We start from the raw sequence: 21,350 nt of genomic DNA, 5'->3' as shown, positions 1-21,350 counted from the left end.
TTTAGTAGAGACAGAGTTTCACCATGTTGGCCATGCTGATCTCAAACTCCTGACTTCAGGTGATCCACTTGCCTTCACCTCTCAAAGTGTTGGGATTACAGGAGTGAGCCACCGTGCCCAGACTAATTTTTAATCTTATGTTTTATGTATGTCTTTTGTAAACATCATGGGTTTATAAAATCAATCTAATTTTTTCTTTCCTTTGGTGAATTTAGCAATTTACTTTTATGTAAATTATTGATATATTTGGGCTTATTTCTGCCATTTTACTAGATTTATTTTAGTGTGATCCATGTTAATTTAAAAAATTCTTTTTTAAGACTAAACATTGGGTGCAGTATATACTGTTCAGGTGATGGTTGCACCAAAATCTCAGAAATCACTACTAAAGAACTTATTCATATAACCAAACACAAGCTGTTCTCCAAAAATCTATTGAAATAAAAAAATCCTTTTTAAAATTTTAAAATATATATGCGTGTGTGTATATATATGTATATATGTGTGTGTGTGTATATATATATGTATATATATACACACGCATACATATATATTTAAAAATCTTGAGAGGCTGGTAAATTCTTATTTTACCAGTTCTTATTATATATATATATATATATATATGTATATATACACACATACATATATATATGTGTGTAAAATAAGAACTTATCAGCCTCTCAAGATCCCTGGAGTTCCCTATCTACACCCACCGTATTGATATTGCCTACATTTTTTTAAAACTCTGGATAAACTATGGATTATTATAGTTATATTTCTCTTTTTCTTTAGTCTTATTTTTAGATAATTACAAATGTTATCAAAATATTTGATCCCTTTTCAATTTGTGTCCTTGTGAAGAAATACTTACAAAGTTTTTTATGCTGGGTAATGTTTTTATCATGACTTCATGTATGAATGACAGTTTGGCTAAAAATTAAATTTCTGATTCCAAGCTCTTTTTCTTTAGTATTCTAAAAATACTTAATTATCTTCTTGTATCAGTATTGCTGCTGAAAAAAATCAAATGTCATCTTATTCTTGTTCCTTCATAAATGATTTGTACTTTTCCTTTGAAGGTTTTATAATTTTCTCTTGATATTGTTAATTTCATTATAATATATCCTGATCTAGTTCTTACCACTCAACTCTCTTCTTTCATTCTGAAGTCTTTCAGCTTTTTATAATTCTGGGAAATGTATCTCCATTACTTACAAAAGAAATATCTCCAATATTTCTTTTTGGTGACTTTAGTCTCCATTGGCAAAACACACTTTTTTAAGTGTAATAAAAAAAAATAGAGGTGAGCTCACTGACAGTAATTCTGTGTGGTGCCTGTGCCAATAAGCTTATGGTCCAGACAATTGAGGCATTTTCTTCCCCCACTTTACAAACATCCATTATATGAACACCTCCATCTCTTAATGGTCATACTTAAGCTTCCTAAATTCATTTCTACCTTTTTACTTTTTCTGTCTCAGTCCTCAGAGCTTTAGCTAACAACCCTTGCTTCTAGTGTTTTCTTCTTGACTGACCTGTTTGATAAAAGTATACAGAAAGAAGATAGGCTTCATATAAAAGACAAGAATATGTCCATTTAATTATGACAATGGGTTTAAGGACATTTTTTTACATGCTTAGATATTCTCTTGCTTTTTCAAGGTACAATAAATTATTAAATTTGTGCAACTTAGTAATAAAAAATAAAAATTTAAATTCTTTTCAATTTATGTACAGAGATCATCATCAGTGTGGGCCTTTTGAAAGTCACAGAATGCTGATACAGCCTTGGACTGGCAGTCAGAAAGCAGAGGACAGAGCGGGTGGGGATTGCTGGCTCCCACACGACTCACAGGGCTTTTCAAATGTTGAGTCTGTATCTCTCAACTGAGACCAATTTGACTTCCAGTTCTGGGTCCTCCCTTAGCTCATTAGGTGAGTTTGTACAAAAAAATTATCGTCACTTAGTCTCTGCTTCCCCATCCATATAGGAAGTCTATTTGGAAAATGTCCATAGTGTCTTCCAGCTCTGGAAAGCAAATTTTTCTAGCTGGAATGAAGTTGAGTATCTTATAGCCCTGTGATACTGTGATTTTGCAGAAATATTTGAGAAAATCCACAAAGAAAGCTAGACCCATTCTTAGAGCCACAGAAATGACCATCTGCCTCCGAATTTTATGGGCTGGTCGTCATCACCTTGGCTTTTCTTGTTCCAGTGACTGTCAAACAAGGTCTTGCCACAATGACTATACAATCGAGTCTTTAGAATCAGATCTAAAACCCATAATGACAGATCTGATTGCCTGCTGATTTGACACAAACTATGACAACTTCTATACATCATACTAGTGTTTGCCAAACCAGGAAATATACTAAACTGGTAAAATATACAAAGACCTTAGTGCATATTGTAAAACATTTGCAGGCTTATTCTAAAGTAGCAGAAGTTATGTAAAAAGATTTCATTTATTTATTTTATTCTAGAAATAAAAAACATATTGAACATGCTGAATTTTTCATTGAGTTAGTTTTTATAATATCTTTTATAGTAAACTTTTTGCAGTTATAAAGATTATTAGTGATTTGTAGATAATTATGGAAAATAATGCTTAATGCTGTCTAGTAAAGTTTTCATATTTTCTCGGTAAAAACTTCCTATGGTCATACTTCAGTATAAGCAAAATTCCTTAGTCTTGTATGAAAATTCCTGGTGCATTGTGGGTCTTAGCTAAATGAAAACTGACTGTTCATGCAATACAACATGTTAAAAACAACAGTAGAAATAATTCCTCGTGGTTTAGTAAATAATGTAACTTTTGAATTTCAGTAAAAGAAAATAAAAATTTTAAAACCTTTCAACCTAAACATAGAGATCATCACAAATGTGGGTCATTGAGAAGGAATGGGATATTAACAGAAGGAAAAGAAAGGTATTTCTTGAAGCTCGGAAAGAATGACTGATGTGGAAGAGGAAAACGTATCAGGGACACTAAGCTGACAAACCACAATATGTTTTTTTGTTACCAAGTAAAATTGCCAGTCACCATGGTTGGGAATGTCCAGCTTGGTGGCATATTGACAAGGACGGCCATACTCTGTAGAAAAAAGCGCCAAGGCCCAGGTTGCATAGTCGCTGATGTGCATTCAGCAGTGTTTGTGATTCACAAAACAGGAGCATGCTTGAAAACTTAGACGAGCTCCAGGAAGGTCAGAGTCACAATGGGGACACATAATTGTGTGAATGGCTTTGGCATTTTTGTCTCCCCTTGTTTGACTTCATGTAGATCTAAAGTCATGGGCTGACTTCAGTGCTTCTCAAAGGAAACATTACTGATAGTTTGTAAATGCAATTCTTCCTTGTGTTGGACAGTCCTGTGTATTACAGAATGTTTACCATCTTGAACTCCTTGCCCACAAAATGCTAGTAACTCCACCGCAGTTATGACAATTAAATACACCCCAGCATGTTTTCAAATGCCCCTTAGAGGGTAGTACTTCCTCTGGTTGGCTACCATTGGCACGTGATGATCTCTGCAGTCTATTTCATCTGAGAAGTGCTTTTTTTTTTTTTTTCTCTGTATGTGTTTATGCATTTTCACTCTATGAGAGAACACACAGGGGAAGTGAGCCCATTATATTTTGGGAGGCTTGTAAAAGTACCATTCTTTTTCCATTACTCAATTCCACCATGATCACTGACTTCTGGAAGATTTCTTTTGATCAAACATAGGTGATTTATCCTGTGGGCTAACTTAGACCCAACTTAACCTCTATTATAGCAGTTGCCATTTTGCTGTTACTGCCTAAATGTACCCCACTTGACCTCAGGCTGTGAGTTCTTTGAGAACGCAGACTGTGTCTTATTCATTCTCTATCTTTAGTAAACAACATAGTTCTGGCATATATTAAGCACTCTATAAAATGTTGCCAAATGAATAAATGGATGAGAGAAGAGTAAAGTTGGATCTTTTGCTTTTTCTACATGAACATTTTCCCCTCAAAGGGATTTTCATTGTATTTCTAGCTTAATGAACAGAAATGAAGAGCTAAGAGATTAAGCCCAGTTGATAATAACACAATAAAAACAATCATAAATAATATTAAGAGTAAATTGGAATCATGAACAGCATTACAGAAGGTCTTACTCTGTGCCACACATTGTTTAAGCACTTTATTTACCCAATTTCATTTAGCCCTCACAGACTAAGTAAAGCAAGTGAGGCTCCTAGGATGCAAAGCTTTGAGAGGCTTCACTCTCAACTGCCAACCCTGCCCTTGCAGGACCCTGAGAGTGAGTGCTTGGTTCACCTTGTTCCAGACCTTCCTCTTAATCATTCTCTCAAATATTTTTCATTCTCATTTTATAGAGGAAGAAACCAAGGCTCAGAGAGTGAACCTGCTTATCCAAGCAGGTAGTGTGTGATAGAGCAGGAAATCAAACCTAAGCCTATCTGATTCTGAAGCACATGTTTCTAACCATTAGGGAAAGGATTCGTGCCATGCTTGGGACTGTGTATTACGGGTCCATCCTAGGTGAGTACAGAAACAAAGTGAAAGCCTTTAGAAGCTTTATAGCAATTTGACATTGACCCTACAAATAAGATCGTGATCAATGCACTCATTGCTTTGGACAGAGTAGAGGTACAAAAGTATCAACACATCATGACTGGGAAAAACAAACAAGCAAACAGTTTGGTCTTTTGACACAGTTTGAGAAGTGTTGCATTAGGAAATAACAGAAATTGGGAAATGTATTCTGTTTTTTTTTCTTTGCAGTTATAGCACAAGCTGAGACATGGTACTCAGAGAGTAATGTAATAATGTGAAATTTTATCAGACTATAGTTCTAATTATTTAATTTTCCTCTTTTTAAACATTTTTGGTAACTTACATACATAGACTTGAGTTATATTTTTCATAACCTATTGTTTATGATGCAGTCTCAGCATCATGCACGACCCTCTTTCATTTTATATGCTGACATGATATAATACTATAATAAACACCAATGAATCACCAGCCAACCCAGGAATCAGACCAATTCCAATACAAATACCCGACGCCTCCTCCATGATCCTATCTGCTTCCCCTTCACCTCTCTTAACATTGTGTCACTAAGAATCATTCATGTTCTAGCTATCAATGTTGTTGCTTAAACTTCTTCATTCACTTCTATGGTGATAATATTCTGTGATGCGAATGTCCTTATTTTCTCCTTAATGGGCATTTGGGATGTGTGTCAGCCATTATTTCATTATCTCTGTTCCAGAGTCACCCTTCATTGCCCGTTCTGTGACAGTGGGTCCAGAACCTGTAAACATTTCACCTTTGTCAACGATGGGGACTAGATGGCAACATCAGACTTCTCTTCCGGTGCCTGTGTGCTCCTCGGGAAGGCATCTCCAGTGCCAGCCCCAGTGTGGCTATTGTAGTACACAGCAGGCAGCAGCACATGGAGCTGGCAATATGTGTAGCTCCTGTGTAGGAAGCTTCCCGTGGCTCCCCTTAGGTGGCTACACAATGAGTTCTGAGCCACCCTGCCTCCCTGTGAGTGATTTCTACTAGCATCCCAGAGAGTGAATTTCCACCAGACACTTTGGTGGACTTCTCTATCATCCTGAGAGCAACAGCAGAGCCCTTTCCAGTGGAGTCTGCATCTTAACTTCGAGGAAGGGGTCCTCTTTTAGGTGTATTCTTTTCTTTGGTGCTGTAATTCAACTCTAAGGGTGGTGGCTGCACCTTACATATTCTATTCCTATATCCTTTAGAGTTCTCCTAACCTCTGAATAACCAATTCCCTGTAACTTCTAATCCCCCATCATAATTAAAATTTTATTCATGTCTAAAAGTCCGTGTTCAAATTACTGTGTGATTTATGTCTCTTGACTGGACCCTGACGGATACACTTTGTTTTTACTTTTTTGTTATTACACAAAGTGCTTCTACAAATACAATTGTACATTTCCTCTGGGCATATAATGTTCCTTTGGTATAAGAATGCAAAGTTAAACTTTATAAGATAGCCCAAAATCATGATTGTTACTAGCTGTGTATGAGAGCTATTGTTTCAGATTTTCCCCATCACTGTTTATTGTCTATCTACTCAGTTTTTGTCAATCAGAAGGGTACAAAATAATATATCATTGTGGCTTCGATTTTATTTTCTTGAGTAAGAATGAATTTCAATGTATCTTCATCTTTTTATTGGTTTTTCCTCTTCTTTGACATGCCTGCTCACATCTTTATTTTTCAATTGACTTTGTCTTTTTTATTATGATCTTTTTCAAAAAGTTCTTTATCTACATTTTCCCCTTTGATATGTCATGACAAATATCTGTACAGTTTGTTAATTTTCTAAAAAAAATTTAAAGGAGGATTTTTATGAACAGAATTTTTATGTTTTAATAGAGTCAAATGAATCAAATTTAGTTTGTGGTTAATATTGTTGTATCATTTTTAAGAAACTGTGATCTATGCCAAGGTCCAATATGGTTACTCTTATATTTTCTTCCAAAAATTTTATAATTTTGTTCTTAACTTTGGATCCAAAGTTTGCTATTTGTGTTTGGTGTGAGGTAGCAATCCATTTAATCTTTCCGTGTAAAAAAAAAATTTTTTTTTCAGACCAGTGTCTCTGACTTTTCACTTTTCTCTTCTTTGCCTCCTTTGTCATATGTGAAAATTCTGTATATAAATGGATCTGTTTCTGTGTTCTCAATTTCACTCGCTTATGGACCTTAATTTCCATATATGAAGAGAGTCAGGATGGTGAAATGCTGATAATTGGTGCAAAAGGGGCATTAGCAGTTACGTAGAATGTATCAAGCATTGTATTGTGCAATTTACATGCATTTTTCCTTCAATCCTGGCAATAACTGAATCATGCATCATTTCCACACTTCACATATGAGGAAACCAAAGCTCAAGGAGACTGTGTGACTTGCTTAGTCTCATCTAGTTTGTAAGTGGTGGAGGGCAGGATATGAATCCAAATTCTGTGTTCTTTCTACTATATTATATTGTTTTTCTAAATCATCCAAATTGAATTAATTCACATCTTTAAGAATTGGAGCTGGACTAAGATCAATGTAAGAGTAATTCTATAATTTAATTTCAGCATTTCTTATAGTTGGAAGACAGGCTTTGGAACACAGAGTGAAGATGAAATATGCAAGCATCTGTAGGCTTGTCCTTGGCATTCAGAGAATGGGCTTTGGGCCACAGACTCATTCTGCCACCTACCAGCTGGTGGGGTTGGGTAGTCATATACCATCAGGTCTTGTTCTCATTGGCCATGGGAGTAGGTAAGGTGGAGTCCATGGCAACCTGCTGGAGTGAAAAGAGCAGAAACCAGAAAGATTGCAATTCAAATTCTGGTTCTTCCATTTACTTGTTGTATATACTTGGAAAATCACTTTCCCTCTTTGAGCCTCAAGTTCCACATTTGTAAAATAGGAAAAATAAACTCCACTTTGTGTGGCTCTTGTTATATCTATTAAATGTCTGGCACGGTGGTTGGCACACATTAGGCAATTAGTAGATAACAGCTTTTTTTCCCCTCCTTGCAAGTGGCTAAGGTGAGAGCAAGAGGAGACTTTGCAGGCTGCTCCTATCGTTCGTTCTCCAAAACGATTCTTCCTTGCAGGGGTGTTTATTTTTACCAGTGAGGACCTCAGCTCTCCTGGAGACCCAGATCACTAAGCACAGGCTCTATCACTCTCACTATTAATAAAAGATCAGACATTTCTAATCTTCTGAGGATGGCCTCAAATGGGAAGACATTTCTCACAGAACAGAGAGAACACTGCAGGTTCTTGTCTAAACTGCATTTGTTTTCACCCTTTGGATGTTGCCTATTTGGGAGCAGATTGAGCTGTGAGATTCCAGAGTGAAGAATGACCACTAGGGTCAACTAATTCCGACTCTTTATTTTGCTAAGGGAGAAGATTCATAAAAAGCAAGGGAGTCAACCAGGGCCACACAGTGATTGGAGATGGAGCCCTTACCTAGCCAGCTGTCACTGCAACCATAGCCATCTCTAAATATTTTTACCTGAGATTTTGAGAGTAATCGCCTGTGAAGAATCAGCTACTCCTGCTCATTTGCTATCTGGGTACTATCTTTGTTTCTAGCTTTACCTAAAAACGGTTATTAAAAGATTCAGCACACTTATAACAGCAGCTAGATTCCCTAAGTATTAGTATCTATAAAGCACTTACTATGTATCAGGCACTATTTAAGTATTTTGTATGTCTTGACTCATTTAATCCTCACAACAATGCTTTGAAGTAAGCATTATTATTGTTTCCATTTTTGGAGATGAGGAAGTTGAGGCATTGAGATATACAACTTCATCAAAATCACTTGATTCCCAAGTTTAGATTTTTAACCATTCTGATACGTTGCCTTATTTGTTCTGATGCAAAGTAACTGACACTATAATAACAAAATGCGGTCCAAGAAATTTACTCATCAGAAAGGAAAGTAAGGTTTTAGGATAGTTTGGAAGCTCTCAGAGTTATATTCAAGACATATAGCCTCAATATATTTATGTGTTCCCCCCAAGAGTTATGTCTCCGGCTCAAATAACACAATGGGGCAAATGTCTTAAATAACACATGAATTGCTATTCAGAAAAGAGAATAAATTTGGCACACACTTTCTGGTAAATTCAATAATGTGAACAGTATTGAAAATGTACTTGAAGTGATGAAATGCAAGGTCTGGGAAATGCCCAACTACAGGAATAAAATATCAGAAATACACAGTCTAAGATAATTTCATCAAGTAGAATTCACAAATATACCATAGCTATGTATCAGGTAAGTAGAAATTTCTCATTGTTAGACCAGAATACATCATCTGGGTCTCACAGTTATGACGTTTTAAAAGGAAGTGACAGTCTTTAAAACAGTAAGGATCATTTATAAGTTAGTGTTTAAATACCCTTCTCAACACTAACATCTATTCCTACCCATTGCTTCAGTAGCTATCAGTTGTTTGCTATCTTTTAGATATTAAATATTTGTTATAAACTACAAACCAGGCTATCCAAATCAATTGCAAAGTGAGATGTCTTTTTATAAAAGACGTAAGATTAATATCGGATACTACTTAGATCACATACAAAGCTGTTGGCATGTCAGTAGCTGGCAGAGGCTGTCCAGTTGAAACACAGAAGAGAAAATTTAAAAAATAGTGGTGACAGGATATGTGTTCAAAGGAGATTGCTTTTAACATCAAAGTCCTGGAGAAATTAATGAAGTCCCTCACTGTTTTTTTTTTTTTTTTTTTTAAAAATATGCCATTTTTATTATGATACAGTAAAATCCAAATGTGAATTGAAAATTGTCATAGTATACTTGATACAATTTTGCCTGGAAAAACAATGCCCAGTCAAATTCAAAGATTTACCTAATTGCAGCTATAATCTTTTGTAAAATATAAGATTAATAATTTATTCTAATAGGTATTTCATTTTTATCACAATTTGCTGCCTAAACCTACCTGCCCTTGTAAATATATCATAAAGTGATCTCCCTATGTTAAGTTAAATTACTTTAAATTTGTCTTTTGACAAAATCCTTGCTTAGTGGATGCCTCTTGTATTTAAACATAAGCATAAATACAGACTTGAACAAGAATTCTTAGGAAGGAGAAAAAATGTAAGTATTACTTCAATTAATAAACTAGTGCCTATTAAGTGTCCCCAACACTTTGGATAGAAACAGAACAATTTAATTACATTTACAGGGTTATATTTACAGAACATAACTCTTCAGCAACTTTTCTAGCGGTATACAGACAAGTGAACTGGCAACCAACAGAATGGGAAAAGATTTTTGCAATTTACCCATCTGATAAAGGCTAATATCCAGGATTTACAAATAACTTAAACAAATTTACAAGAATAAAACAAACAACCCATCAAAAAGTGGGTGAAGGATATGAACAGATACTTTTCAAAAGAAGACATTTTCACAGTCAACAAACACATGAAAGAAAGCTCATTATCACTGGTCGTTAGAGAAACGCAAATCAAAACCACATTAAGATACCATCTCACACCAGTTAGAATGGCGATCATTAAAAAATCAGGAGACAACAGATGCTGGAGAAGATGTGGAGAAATAGGAAGGCTTTTACACTGTTGGTGGGAGTGTAAATTTGTTCAACCATTGTAGAAGACAGTGTGGTGATTCCTTAAGGATCTAGAAATAGAAATACCATTTGACCCAGCAATCCCATTACTGGGTATATACACAAAAGATTATAAATCATTCTATTATAAATACACATGTGCATGTATGTTCATTGCAGCACTGTTTATAATAGCAAAGACTTGGAACCAACCCAAATGCCCATCAATGATAAATTGGATAAAGAAAATGTGGCACATATACACCATGGAATGCTATGCAGCCATAAAAAAAGGATGAGTTCATGTCCTTTGCAGGGACATGAATGAAGCTGGAAACCATCATTCTCAGCAAACTGACACAAGAACAGAAAACAAAACATTGCATGTTCTCACTCATAAGTGGGTGTTGAACAATGAGAACACATAGACACAGGGAGGGGAACACCACACACTGTGGCCTGTTGGGGAGTTAGGGGGCCAGTGGAGTTATAGCATGGGGTGGGGGGATTGGGGAGAGATAACATTAGGAGAAATATCTAATGTAGATGGTGGGGGGATGAATGCAGCAAACCACCACGGCATGTGTATACATATGTAACAGTCCTGCACGATCTGCACATGTACCCCAGAAGTTAAAGTATAACTAAAAAAAAAAAAAGGAAAAATAAAAAAGAAATAAATCAAAAGGCCTCAGGTCATTCCAAACAAACAATAAGAGTTCTCAGTTGTGTCTAAAATCAATAGGTCTTAGTTAAAGTGAAATTACTGACAATCATGTCTCTAGACTAACAGTGAGTCAAGAAGAAGTCAACGGTGTGTGAGGGAAATTTACTATGTATATTGATCACTTCTTCAATGTCTTGTACAAAAAAGTTCCTAATTTTGAATAAAATTATAGCAAATCTTGTGCGAAAAGAAAGGAAGAGAGCTATAGAGTGAAAGGCTGAAGCAGAAGCTAAGAGCGAGGATGCGATCTGGTCTTGATCAACCTCTCTCTGCCAGCTCTACATAGCTGGGTAGTTTTCCTCACCTCTTCTGAGGGTGTCTGCATGTTCATTGCCAAGCATGATATATACAAGCGGTGGTTTTCAATGGCTGGATATGCAGAGGATAGACTTCTGCTTCGGAGGAAGAAATCTGAGCTCTGCTGCCAGTCAATAAAGTGGGCTAGGGATAACAAGACCCTGCCTCCTTCAGGATTCACCTTCTTTTCTGTCTGTGCCTCTCTTTACTTTAGGTCATCTCTTTATGACATTACGCTTGTGAAGCTGTACATATGGGAAAGAGAAAAACCACAGTGCACCCAAAGTCCTGTGAGAAGTCTCAAGGAAAGGAAGGCCTTGTAGAAAGGTAGAGAACAAAAGACATCAAGTGAGAGAAAGGCAAAATGTGTTATTTTAACAAAAGGAAGCACTGGCCAGGTCTTGCAGATGGCTTCAGGATAAATGAAGCACGTGGATAGGAGGTTGAAACAACTAGGGTGATTGGAATTATTTTAAGAGTGAAAGAATACATTATTAATTATTAATCCTGGGCTCTGAAAATACACTGTGACTGTCTTGGACAAATAAGACTTATGGTCACCCTAGCATTAGCTGACCCCACAGTGAAGGACGGGCAGTGCCTGAGGGGTGGAGTTGTGGGAGTGTGGCTGATGCCCGCATCCTGGCTATTATAAGGGAGGTCATTACTGAAAACATTAAGAATTTTTACTATGAAGGCAGAAACGTTGCCAGCTTTATTTAACCACTACAGAATTAATAGTGTTTTAGGTTAACACGTTGTGTAACTATAATGTGTAAATACATCTACCATTTACAGAAGGGTTTGAATGAGAGAACGTACCAGCCTCTTGTTTCATGAATCGAATAACTTGGGAACTTAAGTGTTTATTTTATAGTTATTTTAAAATTATTTTACTAATATATCCTGTTACATATTATAAATTAAATATAGCATATATGAAATTTCATAACATTTTTCAGGAAAGTAAACTTTGTCAGTTTCATGTTGGCCGGACATGGCCTGTATGAAATCTATGTGAGTGTATTCAACATCTATTCCTCTGGTTATTGGAGTTCCATATAATCCCAAGATTGCAATAATAATATCCTACTGTGTCCACTATATGTTTTCTGGTTTTGCTTTCACAATAAAGTCTTTAATCTACTTGAAATTGACTTTTGTATGTGGCATGACATAAAGATCCAAACTAAACTCTTTTTTCTTGTACGACTAACCAATCCTCCCTCTGTTTACTAAATGACTACCCTTTCCCCACCAAACAGCAAAGTGAGGGTCAGAATCTATTTCTGAGCTGTTTACAGCTTTCATTTACTTGTTAATCTCTGAAAAAAAAAAAACCTTTCTGAATTATTATAGCTTTAGTTTAAGTTTTGATATCAAGTAGGGCAATTCCTCCCTATTTGATCTTCCTTAGGCGTGTCCTGGCTTATCCCTGCCCATCGCATTAAATTTTATTTTTTAAATCAGTTATGTTCAATGAAAAAAGCTGTTAGCATTTTGGTTAGAATTGCAGTAACTCTCTTATTTGATGTCTTTATAATACTAGTTCTTCCAACCTACAGCTCTGGTATATTTTTCCATTTATTTAGGTCTTATTTACTATTATTCAATATATTTAATGCATTTATCCATATAAAACTTCTACATATTTGAAATTTATTCTTATATTCCATGTAAGTCTTTTGCATATTTGAAAGCTGTTTGTTGCTTTTTACAAATTATATTTTTTAAATGGTATTTTCTGACTTTTCCCACTAGCACATAGAAATAAAATCCACTTTTGGATAATGACTTCATTTTCTTGCTAAATTGTCTTATTAGTCTCATAATTTAACTACAGTTTTAACTTTTCTATATGAACAATCAAAATATTTACGAATAACGGCAGTTTAGTTTGCTTATTTTAAATTTTTATATCATTTATTTTTCTTGCTTTTTGTGCTAAGACCTGTAATGCAATATTAAGTCAAAATGCTAATAGTGGGCATTTTTATCTTATTCTTGATTCTAATAATTTACCATTAAACATGGTGTTCACTATAAGTGTTTGAGGAAAATATTTTAAGCAGTTAATAAAATTGCTGTCTATTCTAATTTGCTAGGAGGTTGTTGTTGCTTAATTTTTATTTTTAATTATTATGAATACATATGAATTATACATATTTATGGGGTTCATGTGATTTTTGATATAAGCATATGATGTGTAATGATAAAATCAAGGTAATTGGGGTATCCATCACCTCAAACATTGATCATTTATTTGTGTTGGGGACACTTTAATTCCACTCCTTCAGTTATTTTGAAATACACAATAAATTATTGTTTCATATAGACACCTTATTGTGCTACCAAATGCTAGATTTGATTCCTTCTGTCTAGCTATATTTTATAACCATTAACCAACCCCTTTCTTTCTCCTCCTCCCCACTACCTCTCCCAGCCTATGGTGGTTGTTGTTTTTAATGGTATAAAATTTAAAACATCTTTTTTCTGCAACAGTTGAGATGATGGTAAGATTACCTTTAGTTACATTAAAGGCTTTTCTATTATTAAATCAGTCAACATTACTGAAAAAAACCCTGTATGTGTGTTATATATACATGTGTGAATGTATTGTTACTGTTTATTCTTCATTTCTTTTTTCTTATAGGCCACTATTTGATATTTTTAAATTTATTTGTTATGTAAGATCAGACTATAGTTGTCTTTTCTGTGTTCTACATTTTTTAAGATAAATTTTTTTTTTGGAGGGAGGAGTTTTGGATTTACAGAGACGTCACAAATTTAGTAAAGAGAGTTCCTGTATATTCCTGAGTTTCCCCTGTGGTGAATCTTACATTGCCAAGGTATGATTGCAAAATGAAGGAACCAATTCTGTTGCAGGATCCGGTTAAAGGTGCCACATTGTATTTATTCGTCATACGACCTTAGCCTCCTCTGACCTGTGACAGTTTTTCAGTCTTTCCTCATTTTTCCTGATCTTGATAATCTTGAGGAGTACTAGCCAGGCAGCCTGCAGAATGTCTCCCTGACTTAGTTTGTCTCCTGCTTTTCTTGTGATTAGAATTGGGATATAAGTTTTGGGAAGAACATCCCAGACTACTACTGAGTTACTATTTTTCCCTTTCTCTACTCTATATTCTTCCAAAGTGCATTACTAAATCTAGCCCACCCTTGGGAGGCGGGCAGGGTTAAATTCTACCTCCCAGATGGGGATTATCTTACATATATTATCTGATATTCTTTCACAAGGAAACTTTGTCTCTTCCCCCTGTTTATTAAAGTATTCCATAGTCCATTTGTATTGGTATGATCTAATATATATTTATTTATACTTTAGAAATAGATTATTCAATATTACATTGTTTATTCATATTTTTTACATTTTCTTTTGATTTCTTCTGCGACCCAAGATACACTATTTCTTTTGTTGCTCAAATTATTTGAGCTTTGGCCATTGGGAGCTCTTCCAGGCTGACATCTGTGCTCCTTTGACATGCTCTCATCTTTTTGTTTTTTTGAGTGCTCCCATGCTTTCTGGCACTACAGCATGCTCCAGATTTATATTTTATGTTGGAGTAGAAATGAAAGGAATTCAAGAATCAGCCATTTCTTCAAGGAGCTCTGCTTCTTTTTTGTTGGAAAATGGTATTTAGAAACCAAGGTGTGGGTACTGGCTGTGTAGATTGCTACTGAGGCGTAACTGCTTCTAGGACTTTTCAGTGGACAGAGCTAAAAAATATGAGTATGTGTCCTAACCCATGTATGCACATATAATTTTCTCTCTTTACATAAATATCTGTATCTATATTAAACTAAACGTAAGTTCATGCTGATCTACCCAGTTCTAATCTAGTGCCACAGGTTAGTTCCATACTTCTTGCTTATGTATAACTTCTCTTTGTAACACTGAGAAACTTAGTTCTTACATCGAACATCCATTGACTTAGTTTTGCTTTACAGTTTATAGTAAAAAATGTCATTGTGTTCTATATTGTAAGGTATCTCTCCTTGTAATCATTATGTAACTAAAGTTCTTAAAGAAAAAGAATGATTATCTCAGTGTAAAGACTAGAGAATTTAGTTCTTTCTTTATATGTGTTGTGACAACTGACCTATCTTTTTTTGAGACAAGATCTCGCTCTGTCACCCAGGCTGGAGTGCAGTGGTGTGTTCTTAGCTCACTGCAGCCTTGACCTCTTGTGCTCAAGTGATTCTCCTGCCTCAGCCCCTGCAGTAGCTGGGACTACAAAAGTGCACCACCATGCCCAGCTAATTTTTTTTGTCTTTTTTTTTTGTAGAAACGGGATTCATTATGTTGCCTAGGTTGGTCTTGAACTCCTGGGCTCAAGCAATCCGCCTGCCTCAGCCTCCCAAAGTGCTGGGATTACAGGCATGAGCCACCACACCTTCAGTGTTTTTTAAAATTCTGCTTTATTTTCTGATTTTTAATTGCCAAATTTATTATTTTTTTTTCTAGCACAGCTTTCTTTTTGTTAAAACAAAGTCTTGCTACAAAGAATATTAGATCTACAGCTTTCCTTAGATTTATGGTTTCTAAATCAAAGTTGCCTCATATATTCAAGTACTTTGATTTTTGCACTGTAGTGAACACTGAATATGGGGCTTGATAGTCTATCCTATAAGTTAAGGGCTTATCTTACATCCCCCAAACTTCAGAAACCCTGATTTTACTTGGACAACATCTCAGTGCAAAGGCCCCTGGAGTCCAGGCGTCCTTAGAGCCACCAGGCACCATGGAACATGAGCAGTTGCTTTCTAAAGGCATAGACTATTGAGAACTGTATCTTGAACATTTGTTTTCCTGGGAAGGAGCATAAATAAGTTTGAAACATCAGATTATTTTGGTGACAGTGAAATTCTAACGAGAGTCCTTTTCTTCTATAAGTATTAGAGCCAATGCCCCAGTAAAGAATAGACTTCTCCCATTTGAACATTGTTCCCAAGAGGGAGATTCACATTTACTAAGGGGTCTTTCTTTTTTTCTCTGTCATCCAGATCCATATCTGGTTGTTTTTTTCTTTTCCCTCTTTCTTTTCTTCCTCCCTACCTTCTTCTCTCCATCTCTTCTTCCCCGCTCTCTCATGCTTCCCCCTCTCTCCGTTTTTCCTCCTTCTCTTCAATCTTCAGGCTTCTCTCCCTCTTTCTTCTTTTACCCTTTTTCAAACTTGGGTTCAAAGCTTGGCTCTACCATTTATTGGCTGGATGATTTTAGAGACTATGCAACCTCAATGAGCTATGTTGTCTTTATTTTAAAATATGGCCAACAATATGTTTATTGAAGAGTTTTTGTGAGGCTTACAAATAAGCTGCAAATTTTTTGGCACAGTGCCTGGCGCATAAGTGGTGTTAAGAAATGGTAGGCATTATTTTTGGTAGGTATGATTATTTTCTCATTTGAAATGGTAGATATGATCATTTTCTCCTTTCTCCTATGAAATGGTAGGTATGATTATTTTCTCCTTTCAAATTCTACTCTCTGACTTGCTTTTCTCCCCCTCTGTTCTTGATGGATAGAAAGGCAAGCCAGAGAGGAAGGTGGTCTCCTATTCCTGTAAGTCCTCTTGTGTCTACATTCCACTGTGGGGAGCAGGGTTGTGATTTTTGCATCTGTTCAAAGCGAACGAGGTAGCACTCAAATGACTGTGTCAGGTTAGAGTTGTACTCTTATCCATCACCAGTGTATTATTTAAGATTGAAATGGAGCATCCAAGTTAGAGGCATTTTGGGACTAACCAGCAATAATTTAAATTATTATAATTCAGCTGAGGCTCTATAAGCTGCCTCAGACTCTTAAAACCAAGAAGCATGCATGAGAAATAGCTTACCTGGCACTAGATAATGTTGGTGGCCAATCAATAGATTATGCTGTATAAAATCCTTTTACGCCATGATTTTATCTGATGCTCTCAATAACATTGAATTTGTCATTATTATACTTCTAAGAAAACTGAAATTCAGAGTGGGCAGTGGTTATAGGACCCAAATCTTGTTCATATTTCCAGATTCTCTCAAAGGCCTCCTTCATTATGTTGGTCAGTGGCACGTACATGACTTTCCACTGCCAGGCTTGGGTGAAATGCCATAAAAACGAGCTGCATCTTGGCTTTGGGTACAGCCACCTAGAAGTCAGAGGATGCAGCCCCACAGTACGTAGGTATTTGCTCCCTGTGGAATGAATCTTGACCACTGAGATGAGAGATGGGAAGAAACAGCTTTCTTATCCTTTCTCCTCTTTGTACAGCTTTGCAGTGCAGATTTTCTACCAAATTATATCAGTTTTCTAGAGCTGCCCTAACAAAATACCACCGAATAGGAGGCTTAGGCAACAGAAATGTATTTCCTTTCAATTCTGGAGGCTGGAAGTTCAAGATCAGGTGTCGGCAGGGTTGGTCTCTCTGGAGGGCTCTCTCTGTGGCGTGTGGATGGCTGCGTTCTCACTGTGTCATCACATGGTTTCCCCTTGTTCACTAGCATCTCTGGAGTCTCTTTTTGCATCCAAATATCTTGTAAGGATACTACTCAGATTGGATTAGACCTACCAAAAGGGCCTTGTTTTAACTGAATTGCCTCTTTAAAGTCTCCATCTCAAAATATAATCACATTCAGAGCTACTCAGGGTTAGGCATCCACTTATGAATTTTGGGGGGGGGGGGGGGGTCACAATTCAGCCCATAACACACACCTCTGGAGAAGACCCATGGCAGGCAAGCACATCTGCTGAAAGTGAGCTGCTATGTTTGCTAACAACTTGGGGTAAAGCCCTGAGTGGCAGGGTAGTAAAGCATCACATCACATAATTCTTTACCTTACTTTTTTTCCATCCTTTTCCTCGTTCTCACTGCCCTGACCTTGCAACTCCAAATAGAAGAGCAGCACTTTCAGCCTGGCCTCAGGCTCCACCTTCTAGGAGACCTGGGTGAGTACAGTGGCTCAGTCAGGGTGACAACTGGGGCTGAGACTTGAGTTTTTAAATTTCAAATCTCATCTTTTCATTACTTCAGATTTGTAATTCATTCATCAACATTTTATGGAGCCCATTACCTGCAGGACATTGCCAGACACCAACGAAATACTGTGATGTGCAAGAAATAGCCTGAAATCGTAGGCCCTTAATCCAATGATGAGATAGGATCACATACAACATAAATAACAACAACAACAAATGTGGAAGCCTGACTTCTGAGCAGAAACAACTCCTTGTCTCCTAGAAAGGCTTTATATATTTTGCAACTTTTTCCTAGATGCCAAGTTCTAGGATATCCCATTGGTGAATAAAGAAGGTATTATATGTAAGTTAAATTCAAATAATTAAAATCTAAACAAGAGCAGGGCTGATATAGCACCTAAACCAGAGTCACAGGGTGCCAAAGACCAAGACATATGACACTTGCTCATGAGCAGGCCTGAGAATTTCCGAGTTTAGCTTGCTGAAGAGTCTCATGTTCAAGTTGACACACAAGGAGGGGCAGGTAGACAGCCTTGTCCTCATCAATGTTCTGCTAGCTTTTTAACTCATCCAGTCAAGCTTTGCAAAATTCAATGAGGACTCCTTTCGCATTTACACAGGAAAAGCAAAAGTTGTTTCTTTTGGTGACTTCTTATAGTTCAAATAGTTATTTGAATTTCCTTGCAACTTGAAGATATGAATATCACTGTTACATACAATTAAGGTTCTAATAGAGGCTATTCTACCCTTGGCTGGAAATATGCCTTACTGCATCTGGACTCTTTCCAGTAGGAGTCTTCTAAATTCTTAGAAGACTTAGAAACTCAGGTGGAAACAGTCTACCTAAAAAAAAAAAAAAAAAAAAAAAAGTCCACTTGGGTCATGGTCCAAAGAATCAAACCAATAATCTTATTTTTTAAATTTACTTATGGACTAAAGCTTTACATTAAATATCTCAGCATGGCAGTAGAGAAAAGCAAGGGCTTTGGAATTAGACAGACTAGTATTTAAATCTAGCTGCTATTTGGATGCCATACTCGTGGAGTCTTGGTTTAGACATCTGCAAAGTGTGGCCAATAATATCTAGCTAATTATCACAAAGATTGAATAAGATAATGAGAGTGAATCCCAGCTCTGCTTTTAACTTGTTGTGAGAGGTTGATCAAGTTTTTTTGATGTCTCTCTGACTCATTTCTTCATCTGCAAAATAGAAATTTTGCTAACATACATACCTATATATAGCATACCTGTAATAATATACAGATATGAGGATGAAATTAATTTTAATTAATGCAGGTGCTGGAACTGTGCCTAGCACTCAGCAAAAAGCATTCTACAAATATTGGCTGTTTTTATTTGTGTTATTGCTATGAGTGATCAGATTTAAGTAGCAGTTGCTCACTTGGTTCCCTGAATGCATTTTACTTCCTTTGCTTCTTGAAAGTAACTTTCCTCTTTATCAAAACAATCTAATGGAATTGGTGGTGAAAAATTCTTGAGGATATTCATTTTCACACAAGTCCTTTCAACCAAATCATTCTCTTATCCAAACTGTGTGCTTCCAGAAGCTAGATGGTTCTGGCTTCTCCTTCCCTGTAAGCCTGGGAAGCTCAGGACTTGCCTTTCAAACCAATATCCATGACTTATCAACAAACCAGGTAGGCCTACATTTAACACTTCTGTCTGCTTCGTTCTTTTCCATTGTCATTACCACTTGATCACTCTGCAGTGTTCAGTTTTATATACACTAGCCACATGTGGCTACTGAGCACTTGAAATAAGATATGCCGTAAATGTTAAATATATGCTTAAGACTAAGTATGAAAAAGTAAGTCTGGGTATGGTGGCTCACTCCTATAATCCCAGCACTTTGTGAGGCCAAGGCAGGAGGATCTCTTGAACCCAGGAGTTTAAGACTAGCCTGAGCAACATGGAGAGATTTGATCTTTAAAAAAAAAATACCAAAATTAGCTGGGCATGTTGGTGCATGCCTATTGTCCTAGCTAGTAGGAAGGCTGAGGTGGGGGATTGGTTGAGCTCAGGAGATTGAGGCTGTAGTGGGCTGTGATCGCACCACTGCACTCCACCCTGAGCAACTGAGTGAGACCATGTCTCAAAAAAAAAAAAAAAAGCAAAATATTTCATTGGTGACTTTTTGTATTGAGTAAATAACATACATAAAATATATGGGTTAAATAAAATATATTACTAAAATTAACTTATCTGCTTCTTTTTATTTTAAAAAATATGGCCACTAGGAAATGTTGTTACATATATTGCTCACATTCTATTTCTATTGGACGGTGATGCCCTTAATCCTATTGGACGGTGATGCTCTTAATCCTTGTCATCTGCCTTCTCTCTATCTCCAATCCATCAGGTGCTGTGGTTGTTTCCATCATGTGTTAGATGTTGTTTTTAAATGGCTACTCTCATGATTTATCACCGTGATGAAGCCAGGGCACAAGCTTCCAGGTGTGCTGCGTGGAAGGAGAATCTCGCTGCCTGTTTCTCCTGGGCTTCTGCTGAGGTGGACGTATCGGGACTTCTTGAACCTGCCAAGCACTTCACACCTCTGCTCCTTTGCCTAAGTGCTTCCTCCTGCTTAGGATGCTCACACACACTTTTTCCCCCTCTGCATAGTGGGTTTTTTCAAGTGTAGAGACTCAGCTCAATGTTCTCTCCTCTAGTAGCCTTCCCACACTGAGGTGCATGATCACTCTCTCCTCTGCTCACATTACTCTTGGAGCTGCCTCCAATGACTTCCTTTTGGTCATCAGTGTAGGTGTCACCTTGCAAACAAGACTGTGGGGACCTTGATGACTGGAGTCAAGTGTTATGCCTTTTTGTATCAGTACCACCTAACTGGGTCTCAGCAACTCTGCAGAGCAAATAAATGAATCACATAGCTCCTGAGAAATGGAAATAGGCTGGGTGCCGTGGCTCACACCTATAATCCCAGCACTTTAGGAGGCCGAGACAGGTGGATCACCTGAGGAAATGTTAAATTACATATATTGCTCACATTCTATTTCTATTGGATGGTGATGCTCTTAGTCCTAATCTGGCTTCTATCTCCAATCCATCAGGCACTGTGGTTGTTTACATCATGTGCTAGAGGTTGTTTTCAGATGGCCACTCTCCTGCTCAAAAATCACTATGATCTATCACCTTGATGTAAGGTAGGGCACAAACCTGGAAGACATGGTGAAA

Source organism: Sapajus apella, unplaced genomic scaffold (assembly GCF_009761245.1).
Source record: "Sapajus apella isolate SASKATOON/1434 unplaced genomic scaffold, GSC_monkey_1.0 scaffold31, whole genome shotgun sequence".
In the NCBI taxonomy this organism is placed as follows: domain Eukaryota; kingdom Metazoa; phylum Chordata; class Mammalia; order Primates; family Cebidae; genus Sapajus; species Sapajus apella.
The sequence above is the reverse complement of the archived record's forward strand: the minus strand, read 5'-3'. Positions refer to the sequence as shown.